Below are 19,010 nucleotides of genomic sequence, written 5' to 3'. Positions count from 1 at the left end.
ATCTCTCTTCATACTGTGTCGTGATGGTGAACAAGACAGTTTAATTCAATGTGTTTTCTGGGAAAAGCAAAAATACGCATCTCCTGATTTGCACAAAAGACTGATGTATGATGTTGCTCGCTGACTATATAAGTAGTGGCCCTCTTTAGGCAACTGGTTAATTGAAATCGTTTTTACTTTACATGGAGCGAAATATAATTTCCAATCTAATTTCTGCGGAATCTCATGCCACTGGAACTGATCGCGTGAATATTGCTGCCATTAGCCCGCCTGCAGATGTCAGGGTCTGAAGTGAAGAACCGCCTCAATATTTACAGCTCAATACACGCGGAAGAGTTTGGGTGATCCTGCATCCAGTCTTCCAAAATTAACATGGGACGATCTTCCTTTCCACATGGTATTCAGTTGCCGCGATTTTACTGATTTCACAGACAAATCGAGCATCTTCAGTAAATGGAGTGATTTCAGAGGCGCAGAAACCCTCAGTTGGCCAAGCGGGGCTCACAAATTTGAAGTTCCTCGTTAGTATAGTGGTTCGTATCCCCGCCTGTCACGTGGGAGACCGGGGTTCAATTCCCCGATGGGAAGAGTTTGTACTTCAACAGAAAAAATTTGGGAATTATTTTTTAGAATTGGTACATCGGCTGTCGAATCCGCCAAGGCACACCGCCCCAGGGATGCAATCAACAGGGCGGAATTGAGGCCGCTCATCAAAACCGCTGGCACCAATATTTCTGTGCAATGCGTGGGTCAGCGAAACGGGCACATTACCTTCTTCATTTCCACATTTGCCCCTGTAAAAGAAAAACGCTGCCTTCAACATGCGCCATTTGTCGCACACGATATGCACTCGCAAAAACGATACAATTCAAAGAGATTTCTCCAACGGTCAACTCAACCAACTCGTGAATAATAAGACAATCAAGCAGGATCGGACAGTGACTCGCAGCTCCTGGTTAGGAACAGATTCGCCGATACAGATGACCTGCACCCCGCGATATTAAACAACGGCCTTCGAACCGCGATGAAAATGCAAAAACTGTACACAAAATGTATAAATTTGATGAACCGGATCATCTCTCAACACGCATCAGCCTCATTCCAAGAAATGTCTTGTAAAGTGACGCATAGTGGACCCTTCTGAACCGTGGTTCCTGAATTTGTCTTTCATGTCTTCTTTGCTTCACTACTCTGTCTATTATTACGAAGTAAAGGGGAACGAAATCTCATTGACAGTGTACTGAATATCATAATTGCCCCACGCAGACCCAGTCCCTCAGACACTGTGCCCTGGGCCGACACACTTCTGACACGAATGTAACCACCGTCGACGTGATTCGTGATTTTGGAGCCTGTCGATCCCATCTCTCTTCATACTGTGTCTAGATGGTGAACAAGACAGTTTAATTCAATGTGTTTTCTGGGAAAAGCAAAAATACACATCTCCTGATTTGCACTAAAGTCTGATGTATAATTGACGAATGTGATATAAAATAGTTACTTTAGAGTTACTAGTTAATGTATGTAGAAATAAGCCACTTTGATTCTGGCAGTTAGGGACAAAGGGGTTTGAGACCGCATGGAAAAAGCAGGAAGAGGTGTGTCTATGAGAGTGATGCTGCATTGATAGGGGCCAGAGAAGGGGATTGGAAGTGAGCCAATCAGAATAGATCGAACAGGTCAGGAGGGACATAGGCTGACCTATGTCCGTCGAGTATGTGAAACTTGATACCATTTGAATTGATTTTGCAGAGATCCCTTTGTCTTTTAGTTCAGTCGTTTTCTGGGGTGTAAGAGGCTGGATGTCTCTTACGTTTCTGTAAGATGATTCAAGCTTGCAAGCTAAATAAATAACTTCTTTTTACGTGCGAATCCATCTCAACTTTTATTGAGGCCAGACTGACAGATAAAGAAATTTGCGGATCTACATTTGGTGCCGAAAACCGGGATTTCTCTGGGCGATCCTGATCCAACTGCGAAATCAGAATTAGACTGATTATGAACAGGAGGATGGGGAACAAAGGGCCCTCAATGTAGAACTGGAAAACGACCGCGCATTGATTGTTCCCCTCTTCTTATCGTCTGATTAGTCTGGTCACTCGCGGTTGGCACAGAAAGACCGCCTCGACGAAATCACAGGTCAGTCTGGGGATTAGCACTTTAATTGATGGGATTTCATATTGTTGTTTCGGCTTGGGTTAGGGTTTTGGGCTGATGGGACTTTAATAATGAAAGTTCAGTCTATTATATGGGTTCAGAGGCTGATGTGACTTCATTAATGAAGGTTCAGTCCAGTATAACTGTTTTTAAATCTGAAGATGGTTCAACTCTATGTGTGAGTGTTTTAAAATATATAGTTGATTAAGCTAAAATTGTCTCCTTGGACTGTAAAGTTCCAAGGTCTAGTTGAGATTGTGAGGAATGCTGCATATTGGTTGAAGCAGAAGTCTCTCAAAGGGTTAACAGCAGCAGGCGGAGTTGAAAACAGACAGTGCTTCTCACTCAGGCTTTGAGATAACAGCAGCAGCCGTAGTGTAATCGGATACCTTTCCTTTGAGTCAGTGAACACCAGCAAAGTTACGTTTTGAATTAATTAAAGGAAACCAGTGGGTTTCTCCACCTCTTTGATAAAAGTTATTATTTTCGAAAGCAATTGATTGAAATTGCCAGAATCTTAAGTTTTACTTACTTGAAATAAGGTTTATCTCATTTTATCTGGAGATTAATAGAAACTTAAAGAAGGTCATGGACACCATTTTAAAAAGTGTCAATCTGGAGATGATAGTTGATTTTGCTAATACTTATGTGTATGTAAAAGAAAAAAAAACTTGTTCAAAGAAAAATTGTGAAGATAAAGAAATAATTAAGTTGTAAATGTTATACAAGTTTGTGTTAAGCAAATTGTAAATTTAGTTCTGAGTTGAGATCAGAGCTAAGCTTGCAAGTTGCAGTAATTCAATTTGAATTTTCAAACATTTTTAAGTTTTAAAAAAAAAGAGAGCAAATAGAGAAAAGAAGGACACAGATCTTGAATGCGTTGAATAGCACATTTCAAAGGCCCATAAATCTTTCTGTTATCTTAGACCTAAAACCTAGGAAGATCGACGAGCCAGAGGAATTTCTGGAGCGTTTTAATGAAATCCACCGGGGGCAGTCAGGCGATTTGCTGTATCAAAATGGTCAGAATTCCCCTCAATACTGTGCTATGTTAATGCATTGCCTACCACCTTCTGTGGTTACTGCTGTGAAATGTAATAACATGAATTGGATAGAGAACGACCCTTCCCAGATGGCAAGGGCAGTCAGATTTTAATGGAAGGAGGGTGTAGGCCAAGAAGGAGGCTCAGTTACAAAGGTTAAGACTGAGTATGTAATGAAAAAGGATGATCTGCGACCCCAACAAGCGGCAGAAATGGTAGTTTACCAGCAGGAGCTCCAATATAGTGACTTTGGGTGGGTGGATCAGCGAAGAGGAGGATGAGACAACAGTGCTATATTTCTATCACCCCCCCAGTGGTGGACGTTAGACGTTGAACAGTCACTGCATCACGTTACCCTGGCCTATGACAGAACTGGACGAAACAGGGAGTTGGAGGACAAATACCGGCCATTACTTGAGACCGAATGGCCAGTCAAGGTTACAGCCACAGTCACGGGAAAAGAAGGTACAGCCGATTTTGGTACAATATCACCACATTTATGGCCACAGTCAGCTTCGGTAAGCCCTCATATTACACGTCAGGTCCATGACCAGTACCATGCCAGGGATATGGGGCGAATGGTCAGCATCTTACCGCAGCTCGTCAGAATAGGTATGAGATATACCTTTTGAACAATCCACGTCTGACATTTAAATACTGTACCACTATCAATCCAGCCTGTTTTCTTAGTGGTCCCCCTGTCCATGAAGACGCACCTGGCCACGACTGTTTAGCCTTGATTCAGGAAACTACCACAATAAGGGGCGATTTGAGTGACATTTCGTCAGAACAACCTGACATGATTATGTGTGGTCAAATATCCCACCGGGGTTTAGTTAATGACCTACTGCAGGCCCTCCTTATGCCCGCGCAGATTTCCGTTATTAAATGCGCTGCCCACACGAATGGTACAACCCCAGTTGACGTTGGTAATGAACGAGCAGATCGTGCAGCGCGCACAGCCGCACAAATTCAGCAAGTGATGGTGCCTAAAATGTTAAGTCAGACTAAACGATCTACTATGAATATGTCTGCTTCTGACAAGCCAATGCCAACCATCCAAGACGTCATAAGGTTACAGGAGGACGCTCCTGAGAGTGATAAACAAATGTGGAAACGGTTAGGTTGTATATATGATTCTGTTTCCTCTTTATGGACCACGCCTGCACATCAGACTTGTATGTCTGATGCGCTGGCTTTATGGGTCATTGAATGTGTACACTTTGCAACTCATTGTGGGGCTCGAGGGACTAGTGATTTGTTGCTGGACACTTGGTGGCACCCTAAAATGCAGGGGTTGGCCCAAAGTATCAGTAATCGGTGTTTGATTTGTCAGCAATATAACACCGGAAAAGGTATCCCTTGTGGGAAGGGGCAAACCCCGTTGCCCAGTGGTCCCTTTGAGACGCTCCAAATGGATTAAATTGAGTTGGAAAGGTGTCAATGTTACAAATATGTTTTGGTCATTGTGGATGTGATCAGCAGATGGGTCGAGGCGTATCCGACTATCTATAGTAAAGCTGATCCTGTGGTTAAAGTCTTGATGAGGGAAATCATACCCCGGTACGGTATACCAGCGCAGTTAAGTTCTGATAATGGGCCTCATTTTATAGTATAGTGGTTAGTATCCCTGCCTGTCACGCGGGCGACCGGGGTTCAATTCCCCGACAGATAGAGTTTGTACCTTACCAGAAAAAAATTGCGGATGATTTTTTAGAATTGATACATCGGCTGTCGAATCCGCCAAGACACACCGCCCCAGAGATGCAATCAACAGTGCGGAATTGTGACCGCTCATCAAAACCGCCTGCAGCAATATTTCTGTGCAATGCGTGGGTCAGCGAAACAGACACATTACCTTCTTCATTTCCCATATTTGCCCCTGTAAAAGAAAAACGCTGCCTTCAACATGCGCCATTTGTCGCACACGATATGCACTCGCAAAAACGATACAATTCAAAGAGATTTCTCCAACGGTCAACTCAACCAACTCGTGAATAGTAAGACAATCAAGCAGGATCGGACAGTGACTCGCAGCTCCTGGTTAGGAACAGATTCGCCGATACAGATGACCTGCACCCCGCGATATTAAACAACGGCCTTCGAACCGCGATGAAAATGCAAAAACTGGACACAAAATGTATAAATTTGATGAACCGGATCATCTCTCAACACGCATCAGCCTCATTCCAAGAAATGTCTTGTAAAGTGACGCATAGTGGACCCTTCTGAACCGTGGTTCCTGGATTTGTCTTTCATGTCTTCTTTGCTTCACTACTCTGTCTATTATTACGAAGTAAAGGGGAACAAAATCTCATTGACAGTGTGATGAATATCATAATTGCCCCAAGCAGACCCAGTCCCTCAGACACTGTGCGCTGGGCCGACACACTTCTGACACGAATGTAACCATCGTCGACGTGATTCGTGATTTTGGAACCTGCCGATCCCATCTCTCTTCATACTGTGTCGTGATGGTGAACAAGACAGTTTAATTCAATGTGTTTTCTGGGAAAAGCAAAAATACACATCTCCTGATTTGCACAAAAGTCTGATGTATAATGTTGCTTGTTGACTATATAAGTAGTGGCCCTGTTTAGGCAACTGGTTAATTGAAATCGTTTTTACTTTACATGGAGCCAAACATAATTTCCGACATAATTTTTGCGGAATCTCATGCCACTGGAACTGATCACGTGAATATTGCTGCCATTAGCCCGCCTGCAGATGTCAGGGTCTGAAGTGAACAACCGCCTCAATATTTACAGCTCAATACACGTGGAAGTGTTTGGGTGATCCTGCATCCAGTCTTCCAAAATTAACATGGGACGATCTTCCTTTCCACATGGTATTGAGTTGCCGCGATTTTACTGATTTCACAGACAAATCGAGCATCTTCAGTAAATGGAGTGATTTCAGAGGCGCAGAAACCCTCAGTTGAACAAGCGTGTCGCGTTAAACCGAAGTTCCTCGTTAGTATAGTGGTTAGTAACCCCGCCTGTCACGCGGGAGACCGGGGTTTAATTCCCCGACGGGGAGAGTTTGTACCTTACCAGAAAAAAATTGGGAGAGATTTTTTAGAATCGGTACATCGGCTGTCGAATCCGCCAAGGTATACCGCCCCAGAGATGCAATCAACAGTGCGGAATTGAGATCGCTCTTCAAAACCGCCCGCACCAATATTTCTGTGCAATGCGTGGGTCGGCGAAACAGACACATTACCTTCTTCATTTCCCGTATTTGCACCTGTAAAAGAAAAACGCTGCCTTCAACATGCGCCATTTGACGCACACGATATGCACTCGCAAAAACGATACAATTCAAAGAGATTTCTCCAACGGTCAACTCAACCAACTTGTGAATAATAAGACAATCAAGCAGGATCGGACAGTGACTCGCAGCTACTGGTTAGGAACAGATTCGCCGATACAGATGACCTGCACCCCGTGATATTAAACAACGACCTTCGAATCGTGATGAAAATGCAAAAACTGTACACAAAATGTATAAATTTGATGAACCGGATCATCTCTCAACACGCATCAGCCTCATTCCAAGAAATGTCTTGTAAAGTGACGCATAGTGGACCCTTCTGAACCGTGGTTCCTGAATTTGTCTTTCATGTCTTCTTTGCTTCACTACTCTGTCTATTATTACGAAGTAAAGGGGAACAAAATCTCATTGACAGTGTACTGAATATCATAATTGCCCCACGCAGACCCAGTCCCTCAGACACTGTGCCCTTGGCCGACACACTTCTGACACGAATGTAACCAGCGTCGACGTGATTCGTGATTTTGGAACCTGCCGATCCCATCTCTCTTCATACTGTGTCGTGATCGTGAACAAGACAGTTTAATTCAATGTGTTTTCTGGAAAAAGCAAAAATACACATCTCCTCATTTGCACAAAAGTCTGATGTATAATGTTGCTTGCTGACTATATAAGTAGTGGCCCTGTTTAGGCAACAGGTTAATTGAAATCGTTTTTACTTTATATGGAGCCAAACATAATTTCCGATCTAATTTTTGCGGAATCTCATGCCACTGGAACTGATCGCGTGAATATTGCTGCCATTAGCCCACCTGCAGATGTCAGGGTCTGAAGTGAACAACAGCCTCAATATTTACAGCTCAATACACGTGGAAGTGTTTGGGTGATCCTGCATCCAGTCTTCCAAAATTAACATGGGACGATCTTCCTTTCCACATGGTATTGAGTTGCCGCGATTTTGCTGTTTTCACAGACAAATCGAGCATCTTCAGTAAATGGAGTGATTTCAGAGGCGCAGAAACCCTCAGTTGGCCAAGCGTGGCTCACCAAATTGAAGTTCCTCGTTAGTATAGTGGTTAGTATCCCCGCCTGTCACGTGGGAGACCGGGGTTCAATTCCCCGACGGGGAGAGTTTGTACCTGACCAGAAAAAAATTGGGAATGGTTTTTTAGAATTGGTACATCGGCTGTCGAATCCGCCAAGGCACACCGCCCCAGAGATGCAATTAGCAGTGCGGAATTGAGACCGCTCATCAAAACCGCCCACACCAATATTTCTGTGCAATGCGTGGGTCAGCGAAACGGACACATGACCTTCTTCATTTCCCATATTTCCACCTGTAAAAGAAAAGCGCTGCCTTCAACATGCGCCGTTTGTCGCACACGATATGCACTCGCAAAAACGACACAATTCAAAGAGATTTCTCCAACGGTCAACTCAACCAACTCGTGAATAATAAGACAATCAAGCAGGATCGGACAGTGACTCGCAGCTACTGGTTAGGAACAGATTCGCCGATACAGATGACCTGCACCCCGCCATAGAACATAGAACAATACAGCGCAGTACAGGCCCTTCGGCCCACGTTGTTGCACCGAAACAAAAGCCATCCAACCTACACTATGCCATTATCATCCATATGTTTATCCAATAAACTTTTAAATGCCCTCAATGTTGGCGAGTTCACCACTGTAGCAGGTAGGGCATTCCACGGCCTCACTACTCTTTGCGTAAAGAACCTACCTCTGACCTCTGTCCTATATCTATTATCCCTCAGTTTAAAGTTATGTCCCCTCGTGCCAGCCATATCCATCCGCGGGAGAAGGCTCTCACTGTCCACCCTATCCAACCCCCTGATCATTTTGTATGCCTCTATTAAGTCTCCTCTTAACCTTCTTCTCTCCAACGAAAACAACCTCAAGTCCATCAGCCTTTTCTCATAAGATTTTCCCTCCATACCAAGCAACATCCTGGTAAATCTCCTCTGCACCCGCTCCAAAGCCTCCACGTCCTTCCTATAATGCGGTGACCAGAACTGTACGCAATACTCCAAATGCGGCCGTACCAGAGTTCTGTACAGCTGCAACATGACCTCCCGACTCCGGAACTCAATCCCTCTACCAATAAAGGCCAACACTCCATAGGCCTTCTTCACAACCCTATCAACCTGGGTGGCAACTTTCAGGGATCTATGTACATGGATACCTAGATCCCTCTGCTCATCCACACTTTCAAGAACTTTACCATTAGCCAAATATTCCGCATTCCTGTTATTCCTTCCAAAGTGAATCACCTCACACTTCTCTACATTAAACTCCATTTGCCACCTCTCGGCCCAGCTCTGCAGCTTATCTATATCCCTCTGTAATCTGCTACATCCTTCCATACTATCGACAACACCACCGACTTTAGTATCGTCTGCAAATTTACTCACCCACCCTTCTGCGCCTTCCTCTAGGTCATTGATAAAAATGACAAACAGCAACGGCCCCAGAACAGATCCTTGTGGTACTCCACTTGTGACTGTACTCCATTCTGAACATTTCCCATCAACCACCACCCTCTGTCTTCTTTCAGCTAGCCAATTTCTGATCCACATCTCTAAATCACCCTCAATCCCGAGCCTCCGTATTTTTTGCAATAGCCTATCGTGGGGAACCTTATCAAACGCTTTGCTGAAATCCATATACACCACATCAACTGCTCTACCCTCGTCTACCTGTTCAGTCACCTTCTCAAAGAACTCAATAAGGTTTGTGAGGCATGACCTACCCTTCACAAAGCCATACTGACTATCCCTGATCATATTATTCCTATCTAGATGATTATAAATCTTGTCTCTTATAATCCCCTCCAAGACTTTACCCACTACAGACGTGAGGCTCACCGGCCTATAGTTGCCGGGGTTGTCTCTGCTCCCCTTTTTGAACAAAGGGACTACATTTGCTGTCCTCCAGTCCTCTGGCACTATTCCTGTAGACAATGATGACATAAAAATCAAAGCCAAAGGTCCAGCAATCTCTTCCCTGGCCTCCGATAGAATCCTAGGATAAATCCCATCAGGTCCCGGGGACTTATCTATTTTCAGCCTGTCCAGAATTGCCAACACCTCTTCCCTACGTACCTCAATGCCATCTATTCTATTAGCCTGTGGCTCAGCATTCTCCTCCACAACATTATCTTTTTCCTGAGTGAATACTGACGAAAAATATTCATTTAGTATCTCGCCTATCTCTTCAGACTCCACACACAATTTCCCATCCCTGTCCTTGACTGGTCCTAATCTTTCCCTAGTCATTCGCTTATTCCTGACATACCTATAGAAAGCTTTTGGGTTTTCCTTGATCCTTCCTGCCAAATACTTCTCATGTCCCCTCCTTGCTCGTCTTAGCTCTCTCTTTAGATCCTTCCTCGCTACCTTGTAACTATCCATCGCCCCAACCGAAACTTCATACGTCTTCCAAAATTAACATGGGACGATCTTCCTTTCCACATGGTATTGAGTTGCCGCGATTTTACTGATTTCACAGACAAATCGAGCATCTTCAGTAAATGGAGTGATTTCAGAAGAGCAGAAACCCTCAGTTGGCCAAGCGTGTCTTGCCGAACGGAAGTTCCTCGTTAGTATAGTGGTTAGTATCCCCGCCTGTCACGCGGGAGACCGGGGTTCAATTCCCCGACGGGGATAGTTTGTACCTTACCAGAAAAAAATTGGGAATGATTTTTTAGAATTGGTACATCGGCTGTCGAATCCGCCAAAGCACACCGCCCCAGAGATGCAATCAACAGTGCGGAATTGAGACCGCTCATCAAAACCGCCTGCACCAATATTTCTGTGCAATGCATGGGTCAGCGAAACGGACACATTACCTTCTTCATTTCCCACATTTGCCCCTGTAAAAGAAAAACACTGCCTTCAACATGCGCCATTTGTCGCACACGATATGCACTCGCAAAAATGATACAATTCAAAGAGATTTCTCCAACGGTCAACTCAACCAACTCGTGAATAATAAGACAATCAAGCAGGATCGGACAGTGACTCTCAGCTACTGGTTAGGAACACATTCGCTGATACAGATGACCTGCACCCCGCGATATTAAACAACGGCCTTCGAACCGCGATGAAAATGCAAAAACTGGACACAAAATGTATAAATTTGATGAACCGGATCATCTCCCAACTCGCATCAGCCTCATTCCAAGAAATGTCTTGTAAAGTGACGCATAGTGGACCCTTCTGAACCGTGGTTCCTGAATTTGTCTTTCATGTCTTCTTTGCTTCACTACTCTGTCTATTATTACGAAGTAAAGGGGAACGAAATCTCATTGACAGTGTACTGAATATCATAATTGCCCCACGCAGACCCAGTCCCTCAGACACTGTGCCCTTGGCCGACACACTTCTCACACGAATGTAACCAGCGTCGACGTGATTCGTGATTTTGGAACCTGCCGATCCCATCTGTCTTCATACTGTGTCGTGATGGTTAACAAGACAGTTTAATTCAATGTGTTTTCTGGGAAAAGCAAAAATACACATCTCCTCATTTGCACAAAAGTCTGATGTATAATGTTGCTTGCTGACTATATAAGTAGTGGCCCTGTTTAGGCAACTGGTTAATTGAAATCGTTTTTACTTTATATGGAGCCAAACATAATTTCCGATCTAATTTTTGCGGAATCTCGTGCCACTGCAACTGATCGCGTGAATATTGCTGCCATTAGCCCGCCTGCAGATGTCAGGGTCTGAAGTGAACAACAGCCTCAATATTTACAGCTCTATACACGTGGAAGTGTTTGGGTGATCCTGCATCCAATCTTCCAAAATTAACATGGGACGATCTGCCTTTCCACATGGTATTGAGTTGCCGCGATTTTACTGATTTCACAGACAAATCGAGCATCTTCAGTAAATGGAGTGATTTCAGATGCGCAGAAACCCTCAGTTGGCCAAGCGTGGCTCGCCAAATCGAAGTTCCTCGTTAGTATAGTAGTTAGTATCCCCGCCTGTCACGTGGGAGACCGGGGTTCAATTCCCAGACGGGGAGAGTTTGTACCTTGACAGAAAAAAATTGGTAATGGTTTTTTAGAATTGGTACATCGGCTGTCGAATCCGCCAAGACACACCGCCACAGAGATGCAATCAACAGGGCGGAATTGAGACAGCTCATCTAAACCGCCTGCACCAATATTTCTGTGCAATGCGTGGGTCAGCGAAACGGACACATTACCTTCTTCATTTCCCACATTTGCCCCTGTGAAAGAAAAACGCTGCCTTCAACATGCGCCATTTGTCGCACACGATATGCACTCGCAAAAACGATTCAATTCAAAGAGATTTCTCCAACGGTCAACTCAACCAACTCAGGCAGGATCGGACTGTGACTCGCAGATACTGTTTAGGAACAGATTCGCCGATACAGATGACCTGCACCCCGCGATATTAAACAACGGCCTTCGAACCGCGATGAAAATGCAAAAACTGGACACAAAATGTATAAATTTGATGAACCGGATCATCTCTCAACACGCATCAGCCTCATTCCAAGAAATGTCTTGTAAAGTGACGCATAGTGGACCCTTCTGAACCGTGGTTCCTGAATTTGTCTTTCATGTCTTCTTTGCTTCACTACTCTGTCTATTATTACGAAGTAAAGGGGAACGAAATCTCATTGACAGTGTACTGAATATCATAATTGCCCCACGCAGACCCAGTCCCTCAGACACTGTGCCCTGGGCCGACACACTTCTGACACGAATGTAACCAGCGTCGACGTGATTCGTGATTTTGGAGCCTGCCGATCCCATCTCTCTTCATACTGTGTCGTGATGGTGAACAAGACAGTTTAATTCAATGTGTTTTCTGGGAAAAGCAAAAATACACATCTCCTGATTTGCACAAAAGTCTGATGTATAATGTTGCTTGCTGACTATATAAGTAGTGGCCCTGTTTAGGCAACTGGTTAATTGAAATTGCTTTTACTTTACATGGAGCCAAACATAATTTCCGATATAATTTTTGCGGAATCTCATGCTACTGGAACTGATCGCGTGAATATTGCTGCCATTAGCCCGCCTGCAGATGTCAGGGTCTGAAGTGAACAACCGCCTCAATATTTACAGCTCAATACACGCGGAAGTGTTTGGGTGATCCTGCATCCAGTCTTCCAAAATTAACATGGGACGATCTTCCTTTCCACATGGTATTGAGTTGCCGTGATTTTACTGATTTCACAGACAAATCGAGCATCTTCAGTAAATGGAGTGATTTCAGAAGCGCAGAAACCCTCAGTTGGCCAAGCGTGTCTCGTCAAACTGAAGTTCCTCGTTAGTATAGTGGTTAGTATCCCCGCCTGTCACGCGGGAGACCGGTGTTCAATTCCCCGACGGGGAGAGTTTGTCCCTTACCAGAAAAAAAATTGGTTCTGATTTTTTAGAATTGGTACATCGGCTGTCGAATCCGCCAAGGCACAGCGCCCCAGAGATGCATTCAACAGTGCGGAATTGAGACCGCTCATCAAAACCGCCTGCACCAATATTTCTGTGCAATGCATGGGTCAGCGAAACGGACACATTACCTTCTTCATTTCCCATATTTGCCCCTGTAAAAGAAAAACGCTGCCTTCAACATGCGCCATTTGTCGCACACGATATGCACTCGCAAAAATGATACAATTCAAAGAGATTTCTCCAACGGTCAACTCAACCAACTCGTGAATAATAAGACAATCAAGCAGGATCGGACAGTGACTCTCAGCTACTGGTTAGGAACACATTCGCCGATACAGATGACCTGCACCCCGCGATATTAAACAACGGCCTTCGAACCGCGATGAAAATGCAAAAACTGGACACAAAATGTATAAATTTGATGAACCGGATCATCTCTCAACACGCATCAGCCTCATTCCAAGAAATGTCTTGTAAAGTGACGCATAGTGGACCCTTCTGAACCGTGGTTCCTGAATTTGTCTTTCATGGATTTGGTTTTGGGTAATGAACCAGGCCAGGTGTTGGATTTGGAGGTAGGAGAGCACTTTGGAGACAGTGACCACAATTCGGTGACGTTTACGTTAATGATGGAAAGGGATAAGTATACACCGCAGGGCAAGAGTTATAGCTGGGGGAAGGGCAATTATGATGCCATTAGACGTGACTTGGGGGGGATAAGGTGGAGATGTAGGCTGCAAGTGTTGGGCACACTGGATAAGTGGGGCTTGTTCAAGGATCAGCTACTGCGTGTTCTTGATAAGTATGTACCGGTCAGACAGGGAGGAAGGCGTCGAGCGAGGGAACCGTGGTTTACCAAGGAAGTGGAATCTCTTGTTAAGAGGAAGAAGGAGGCCTATGTGAAGATGAAGTGTGAAGTTTCGGTTGGGGCGATGGATAGTTACAAGGTAGCGAGGAAGGATCTAAAGAGAGAGCTAAGACGAGCAAGGAGGGGACATGAGAAGTATTTGGCAGGAAGGATCAAGGAAAACCCAAAAGCTTTCTATAGGTATGTCAGGAATAAGCGAATGACGAGGGAAAGAGTAGGACCAGTCAAGGACAGGGATGGGAAATTGTGTGTGGACTCTGAAGAGATAGGCGAGATACTAAATGAATATTTTTCGTCAGTATTCACTCAGGAAAAAGATAATGTTGTGGAGGAGAATGCTGAGCCCCAGGCTAATAGAATAGATGGCATTGAGGTACGTAGGGAAGAGGTGTTGGCAATTCTGGACAGGCTGAAAATAGATAAGTCCCCGGGACCTGATGGGATTTATCCTAGGATTCTATGGGAGGCCAGGGAAGAGATTGCTGGACCTTTGTCTTTGATTTTTATGTCATCATTGGCTACAGGAATAGTGCCAGAGGACTGGAGGACAGCAAATGTGGTCCCTTTGTTCAAAAAGGGGAGCAGAGACAACCCCGGCAACTATAGGCCGGTGAGCCTCACGTCTGTAGTGGGTAAAGTCTTGGAGGGGATTATAAGAGACAAGATTGATAATCATCTAGATAGGAATAATATGATCAGGGATAGTCAGCATGGCTTTGTGAAGGGTAGGTCATGCCTCACAAACCTTATTGAGTTCTTTGAGAAGGTGACTGAACAGGTAGACGAGGGTAGAGCAGTTGATGTGGTGTATATGGATTTCAGCAAAGCGTTTGATAAGGTTCCCCACGGTAGGCTATTGCAAAAAATACGGAGGCTGGGGATTGAGGGTGATTTAGAGATGTGGATCAGAAATTGGCTAGCTGAAAGAAGACAGAGGATGGTGGTTGATGGGAAATGTTCAGAATGGAGTACAGTCACAAGTGGAGTACCACAAGGATCTGTTCTGGGGCCGTTGCTGTTTGTCATTTTTATCAATGACCTAGAGGAAGGCGCAGAAGGGTGGGTGAGTAAATTTGCAGACGATACTAAAGTCGGTGGTGTTGTCGATAGTGTGGAAGGATGTAGTAGATTACAGAGGGATATAGATAAGCTGCAGAGCTGGGCCGAGAGGTGGCAAATGGAGTTTAATGTAGAGAAGTGTGAGGTGATTCACTTTGGAAGGAATAACAGGAATGCGGAATATTTGGCTAATGGTAAAGTTCTTGAAAGTGTGGATGAGCAGAGGGATCTAGGTGTCCATGTACATAGATCCCTGAAAGTTGCCACCCAGGTTGATAGGGTTGTGAAGAAGGCCTATGGAGTGTTGGCCTTTATTGGTAGAGGGATTGAGTTCCGGAGTCGGGAGGTCATGTTGCAGCTGTACAGAACTCTGGTACGGCCGCATTTGGAGTATTGCGTACAGTTCTGGTCACCGCATTATAGGAAGGACGTGGAGGCTTTGGAGCGGGTGCAGAGGAGATTTACCAGGATGTTGCCTGGTATGGAGGGAAAATCTTATGAGGAAAGGCTGATGGACTTGAGGTTGTTTTCGTTGGAGAGAAGAAGGTTGAGAGGAGACTTAATAGAGGCATACAAAATGATCAGGGGGTTGGATAGGGTGGACAGAGCCTTCTCCCGCGGATGGATATGGCTGGCACGAGGGGACATAACTTTAAACTGAGGGGTAATAGATATAGGACAGAGGTCAGAGGTAGGTTCTTTACGCAAAGAGTAGTGAGGCCGTGGAATGCCCTACCTGCTACAGTGGTGAACTCGCCAACATTGAGGGCATTTAAAAGTTTATTGGATAAACATATGGATGATAATGGCATTGTGTAGGTTGGATGGCTTTTGTTTCGGTGCAACATCGTGGGCCGAAGGGCCTGTACTGCGCTGTATTGTTCTATGTTCTATGTTCTATGTCTTCTTTGCTTCACTACTCTGTCTATTATTACGAAGTAAAGGGGAACAAAATCTCATTGACAGTGTACTGAATATCATAATTGCCCCAGGCAGACCCAGTCCCTCAGACACTGTGCCCTGGGCCGACACACTTCTGACACGAATGTAACCAGCGTCGACGTGATTCGTGATTTTGGAACCTGCCGATCCCATCTCTCTTCATACTGTGTCGTGATCGTGAACAAGACAGTTTACTTCAATGTGTTTTCTGGGAAAAGCAAAAATACACATCTCCTCATTTGCACAAAAGTCTGATGTATAATGTTGCTTGCTGACTATATAAGTAGTGGCCCTGTTTAGGCAACAGGTTAATTGAAATCGTTTTTACTTTATATGGAGCCAAACATAATTTCCGATCTAATTTTTGCCAAATTTCATGCCACTGGAACTGATCGTGTGAATATTGCTGCCATTAGCCCACCTGCAGATGTCAGGGTCTGAAGTGAACAACAGCCTCAATATTTACAGCTCAATACACGTGGAAGTGTTTGGGTGATCCTGCATCCAGTCTTCCAAAATTAACATGGGACGATCTTCCTTTCCACATGGTATTGAGTTGCCGCGATTTTACTGATTTCACAGACAAATCGAGCATCTTCAGTAAATGGAGTGATTTCAGAAGCGCAGAAACCCTCAGTTGGCCAAGCGTATCGTGCCAAACCGAAGTTCCTCGTTAGTATAGTGGTTAGTATCCCCGCCTGTCACGCGGGAGACCGGGGTTCAATTCCCCGACGGGGAGAGTTTGTACCTTACCAGAAAAAAATTGGGAATGATTTTTTAGAATTGGTACATCGGCTGTCGAATCCGCCAAGACACACCGCCCCAGAGATGCAATCAACAGTGCGGAATTGAGACCGCTCATCAAAACCGCCTGCACCAATATTTCTGTGCAATGCATGGGTCAGCGAAGCGGACACATTACCTTCTTCATTTCCCATATTTGCCCCTGTAAAAGAAAAACGCTGCCTTCAACATGCGCCATTTGTCGCACACGATATGCACTCGCAAAAATGATACAATTCAAAGAGATTTCTCCACCGGTCAACTCAACCAACTCGTGAATAATAAGACAATCAAGCAGGATCGGACAGTGACTCTCAGCTACTGGTTAGGAACACATTCGCCGATACAGATGACCTGCACCCCGCGATATTAAACAACGGCCTTCGAACCGCGATGAAAATGCAAAAACTGGACACAAAATGTATAAATTTGATGAACCGGATCATCTCCCAACACGCATCAGCCTCATTCCAAGAAATGTCTTGTAAAGTGACGCATAGTGGACCCTTCTGAACCGTGGTTCCTGAATTTGTCTTTCATGTCTTCTTTGCTTCACTACTCTGTCTATTATTACGAAGTAAAGGGGAACAAAATCTCATTGACAGTGTACTGAATATCATAATTGCCCCACGCAGACCCAGTCCCACAGACACTGTGCCCTGGGCCGACACACTTCTGACACGAATGTAACCATCGTCGACGTGATTCGTGATTTTGGAACCTGCCGATCCCATCTCTCTTCATACTGTGTCGTGATCGTGAACAAGACAGTTTAATTCAATGTGTTCTCTGGGAAAAGCAAAAATACACATCTCCTCATTTGCACAAAAGTCTGATGTATAATGTTGCTTGCTGACTATATAAGTAGTGGCCCTGTTTAGGCAACAGGTTAATTGAAATCGTTTTTACTTTATATGGAGCCAAACATAATTTCCGATCTAATTTTTGCCAAATTTCATGCCACTGGAACTGCTCGTGTGAATATTGCTGCCATTAGCCCTCCTGCAGATGTCAGGGCCTGAAGTGAACAACAGCCTCAATATTTACAGCTCAATACGCGTGGAAGTGTTTGGGTGATCCTGCATCCAGCCTTCCAAAATTAACATGGGACGATCTTCCTTTCCACATGGTATTGAGTTGCCGCGATTTTACTGATTTCACAGACAAATCGAGCATCTTCAGTAAATGGAGTGATTTCAGAGGCGCAGAAACCCTCAGTTGGCCAAGCGTGGCTCACCAAATCGGAGATCCTTGTTAGTATAGTGGTTAGTATCCCCGCCTGTCACGTGGGAGACCGGGGTTCAATTCCCTGACGGGGAGAGTTTGTACCTTACCAGAACAAAATTGGGAATGGTTTTTTAGAATTGGTACATCGGCTGTCGAATCCGCCAAGGCACACCGCCCCAGAGATGCAATCAAAAGTGCGGAATTAAGACCGCTCATCAAAACCGCCCGCATCAATATTTCTGTGCAATGCGTGGGTCAGCGAACCGGACACATAACCTTCTTCATTTCCCATATTTGCCCCTGTAAAAGAAAACGCTGCCTTCAACATGCGCCGTTTGTCGCACACGATATGCACTCGCAAAAACGATACAATTCAAAGAGATTTCTCCAACGGTCAACTCAACCAACTCGTGAATAATAAGACAATCAAGCAGGATCGGACAGTGACTCGCAGCTACTGGTTAGGAACAGATTCGCCGATACAGATGACCTGCACCCCGCGATATTAAACAACGACCTTCGAATCGCGATGAAAATGCAAAAACTGGACACAAAATGTATAAATTTGATGAACCGGATCATCTCTCAACACGCATCAGCCTCATTCCAAGAAATGTCTTGTAAAGTGACGCATAGTGGACCCTTCTGAACCGTGGTTCCTGAATTTGTCTTTCATGTCTTCTTTGCTTCACTACTCTGTCTATTATTACGAAGTAAAGGGGAACAAAATCTCATTGACAGTGTACTGAATATCATAATTGCCCCAGGCAGACCCAGTCCCTCAGACACTGTGCCCTTGGCCGACACACTTCTGACACGAATGTAACCAGCGTCGACGTGATTCGTGATTTTGGAACCTGCCGATCCCATCTCTCTTCATACTGTGTCGTGATCGTGAACAAGACAGTTTAATTCAATGTGTTTTCTGGGAAAAGCAAAAATACACATCTCCTCATTTGCACAAAAGTCTGATGTATAATGTTGCTTGCTGACTATATAAGTAGTGGCCCTGTTTAGGCAACAGGTTAATTGAAATCGTTTTTACTTTATATGGAGCCAAACATAATTTCCGATCTAATTTTTGCCAAATTTCATGCCACTGGAACTGATCGTGTGAATATTGCTGCCATTAGCCCACCTGCAGGTGTCAGGGTCTGAAGTGAACAACAGCCTCAATATTTACAGCTCAATACACGTGGAAGTGT

The 19,010-nt window shown here is 44.7% G+C and overlaps 4 non-coding genes across 4 annotated transcripts; all 4 read left to right on the top strand.

Annotated features, from left to right (window-relative positions):
- The first annotated feature begins 7,531 nt into the window (after positions 1 to 7,531).
- trnad-guc (transfer RNA aspartic acid (anticodon GUC)) lies at positions 7,532 to 7,603 on the top strand. Its single transcript has one exon. It is a non-coding gene; the product is annotated as a tRNA-Asp (tRNA).
- Positions 7,604 to 10,088: 2,485 nt separating this feature from the next.
- Positions 10,089 to 10,160, top strand: trnad-guc (transfer RNA aspartic acid (anticodon GUC)). The gene has a single exon. It is a non-coding gene; the product is annotated as a tRNA-Asp (tRNA).
- A 2,638-nt stretch (positions 10,161 to 12,798) lies between these two features.
- trnad-guc (transfer RNA aspartic acid (anticodon GUC)) lies at positions 12,799 to 12,870 on the top strand. The gene has a single exon. It is a non-coding gene; the product is annotated as a tRNA-Asp (tRNA).
- A 3,592-nt stretch (positions 12,871 to 16,462) lies between these two features.
- On the top strand, positions 16,463 to 16,534 carry trnad-guc (transfer RNA aspartic acid (anticodon GUC)). The gene has a single exon. It is a non-coding gene; the product is annotated as a tRNA-Asp (tRNA).
- Positions 16,535 to 19,010: the final 2,476 nt, after the last annotated feature.

This window comes from Scyliorhinus torazame, chromosome 25 (assembly GCF_047496885.1).
Source record: "Scyliorhinus torazame isolate Kashiwa2021f chromosome 25, sScyTor2.1, whole genome shotgun sequence".
Lineage (NCBI taxonomy): Eukaryota > Metazoa > Chordata > Chondrichthyes > Carcharhiniformes > Scyliorhinidae > Scyliorhinus > Scyliorhinus torazame.
Note: the sequence above shows the minus strand (reverse complement) of the source record. Positions and strands in the feature narration are given on the sequence as shown.